The sequence below is a fragment of the Globicephala melas genome, chromosome 11, assembly GCF_963455315.2.
Source record: "Globicephala melas chromosome 11, mGloMel1.2, whole genome shotgun sequence".
Lineage (NCBI taxonomy): Eukaryota > Metazoa > Chordata > Mammalia > Artiodactyla > Delphinidae > Globicephala > Globicephala melas.
Genome location: NC_083324.2, coordinates 80,499,532 through 80,502,526, shown reverse-complemented (window position 1 = coordinate 80,502,526; position 2,995 = coordinate 80,499,532). Strand labels below are relative to the sequence as shown.

The window sequence follows — 2,995 nt, the reverse complement described above, 5'->3', positions numbered from 1 at the left end:
GAGGGATATATTTGTATACCGTTTAGATTCTTTGTTCTGTGTGGCGTAGGCCTTTAGTCCTTGCAGGGATTGTCACCTGAGGACCACGGTTGGGCTCATTATTTCTCGGAATGTTAGAATCATAGATCCGGAAACCGTCAGGTAGCGGCAGCTGACGGGGGCCTCACCACCATCACCCGAACCGGACCGTGGGGGCTTTGGGAGAAGCCCTCCTCTTCTTTTCATTCTCCTTCTCCTCTTTCTCCTTTCTTCCACTTTTCACCCCTGGCTCCTTCAGGAATCTGTGTCTTCCCTCCGGGAGCGGGCCTGTGGGGTGCGGAAGGGGTTGCAGGTGCAATCCCGACCCCAGCCGCCCTCCACCCAAACTTTTCCTTGTTAGGCTTCTCGCCAGGCTTGTCTCACTCCAGCCCCCGCATTCCTCCGCGTATTCGTAAATTCCTCCAAGCAGGCCTTTCCAGAACTAAGTTAGCTCCTTCAGCCAAGTGCGAACCCAGCCCTTCTTCATTCACAACACTGAGTTGTAATGACTAGATGAATGTTTGCCTTCCCTGGTAGCTCTGAGGGTGAGGACAGCAATGGTCAGGTGTTTCTGCTGAATATCCAGTGCACAGCTTAGTGCCCAGGTACCCAGTAGGCACTTGGTCAATACTTGTTGAATGAATGAGTGGACTCCTGATGCCCACTCCTTGATATAGTCACTTTATCTCAATTTATTTCTTCATTTTTCTGTTTCCCCCCTCTTGGTTTATCATGTAGGAATGTGAGCACTAGAAAGAGAAAATTGGTCTCTGAATTGATGCCTTCGATGGATCAAGATGACGCGGATGAAGCATTGAACCAGTTAGCACCTAGCGGGAGGGTACCATTCTGTGTCTCTGAGGGTTAAAGTTGTCACAAAGTGGTCAGTTTCCATCAAACTCTGTCCATCTTGCCCTCAGAGATCCAGAACTGGTGGAAGTACATAGTCTTATAGTGGGGAGGAGACTGCTGTTGTGAAGAACTGAGAGAGAGAACCAGGGAGAGGGCTCAGAATAACACAGCGGGTGAGAAAAGAGGCTCCTAGCTTGGGATATATGGAGAAACTGGGGAAAGTGAGGCTTTAGCAAGCGTAGGGGTAACTATGTTGCTTTTACTCTCTTGAGAATCCTTTTTCTTAGTGATTTTCCTAAGGTAATCTCCTTAGGAAATAACACTGGTAATTGCTAAAGTATTGCAGCTAAGGATAATGAGATACTACTAAATCAATTTTTTACTTTTTATTTTCTTAGAAAGAGAAGGCCATTGAAGACAAAGCAGAGAGAGAGAGATTCGTAGATGCCAACTTTGAAGATTGGAGAGATGTGGCCACAAACCAAGGAATGCCAGCAGCCACCTGAATTTGAAAGAGTCAAGGAAACAGATTTTCCCCTAGAGTCTCCAGAGGAAGGTTGGCTCTGAGGACACCTTGATTTGGGAGGTGATACAGATTGGACTTCTGGCCTCCAGAATTGTGAGAGAATAAATTTCTGTTGTTTTAAGTCACACAGTTTGTGCTAATTTGTTACAGTAGGCACAGAAAATGAACACCCATGCACTATGCAATAAACTCCATATGAGCAACTCTAGTATAGGAATTTGTAAGAAAGCCTAGTTTTCATTGGAATAGTGGATAAATACACTATCAGCATTGACTTTCTTGGAGATGAATGCCAAAACAAACAGAAACTCCAGAGTTAGCTAACTTTTTCTATCGAGATATTATTTTTGACATAATCTGCACAATGTGTTCTTGTTTTATGACACCCTTGTCTGAGCCAAAACTTTTAAGTCAGGGACACCCACGCCCCACCGTCTGCCCTAAGACAGCAACTTTATCAATGTATTGCATTATGTTATGACGGCAACTATGTATATATATTTTGCCATTTCAAATGAGTTGGTTTAATTCCAGGTGGAACAGAATTCAGGGTAGAACAAAGACTTAAGAACACACTTTGGCAGGATTCTGGGCTGGGTTTATGCAGATTTCATAGCTAAGGCAGCAATGGCTGAGAAGAACGAAAGACAAGATGAGCCACTGTATGATTTTTTTTTTTTTTACAAAAGTTTATTCTTAAATGTACAGTAGGTTCCAAGACAACGCTTCATTCTAGCTAAAGGTGGCAACAGATGTTATGGCAGGGAATCCAGATGTTTAAACAGGAATGGAATTAAGGATCATCATAGCCTCAGACACAAGGAACAGCTTACTTTCTGCCAGACTTCTTAATTCCACCTGTGGCCAGGGGGGGCCTCTCCCCACGGCCTTCGCTTTTAGCTCCTCGAGTTTCTTCTGCTCCTCCTCTTGTTTCTGCTTGAATGCCTTATTTTCCTCGTCCACCTCCTTAGCTTGCTTCTTGGGCTGCTTCAGGGGATTCTTCTTGCCACCTTCGCGGCCCGACCGCAACTATACTTTTAAATGATTCGAATCTTGGCGTTTCAAAATGAACCGCCCAACGCCTTTGGTCCTAGGGGCCCTTCTGCAGAGACCGTGGTCCTCCTGAGGACTGTGCTCTCTGCGCCTTTCGTCGGGTTGCCTTCCTTTCCTAGAGTCCCCTCGGGAGGAGCCCAAACCACTCCCGGACTCGCTCAGCTGTGTCGCGGCTCGGACTGGACATCCCCATCCACGGCGGACCTGAAACCCACCCGGGCCCCGCGGCCCAAAGGGGCGGGAGTCTCGGATGCCCTGGTTTCCTCCCGCCCTAATCCCAGCTGTGGGGAAGCAGGGTGTCAGGGGTCAGGATGGGTGGTGGCTGAACACCAGGCAGAAGTTCTATGGAAGTATTAGTGGGAAGAACGCCAGAAAAGAGTCCCGGGTGGGAAACGTATGCGGGAGTTGGAAGGGGAGGACTTTCACTCCTAGGGAAAATGTGGAAAGAAGAGGAAGCCGGAAGTGGTAGCGTGGCCGAGCGGTCTAAGGCGCTGGATTAAGGCTCCAGTCTCTTCGGGGGCGTGGGTTCGAATCCCACCGCTGCCA

General features: G+C 47.7%; 1 non-coding gene and 1 pseudogene across 1 annotated transcript; one reads left to right on the top strand and one right to left on the bottom strand.

The window, feature by feature from the left end:
• Positions 1–2,225: 2,225 nt before the first annotated feature.
• On the bottom strand, positions 2,226–2,636 carry LOC115848820 (translation machinery-associated protein 7-like; annotated as a pseudogene).
• A 277-nt stretch (positions 2,637–2,913) lies between these two features.
• Positions 2,914–2,995, top strand: TRNAL-AAG (transfer RNA leucine (anticodon AAG)). The gene has a single exon. It is a non-coding gene; the product is annotated as a tRNA-Leu (tRNA).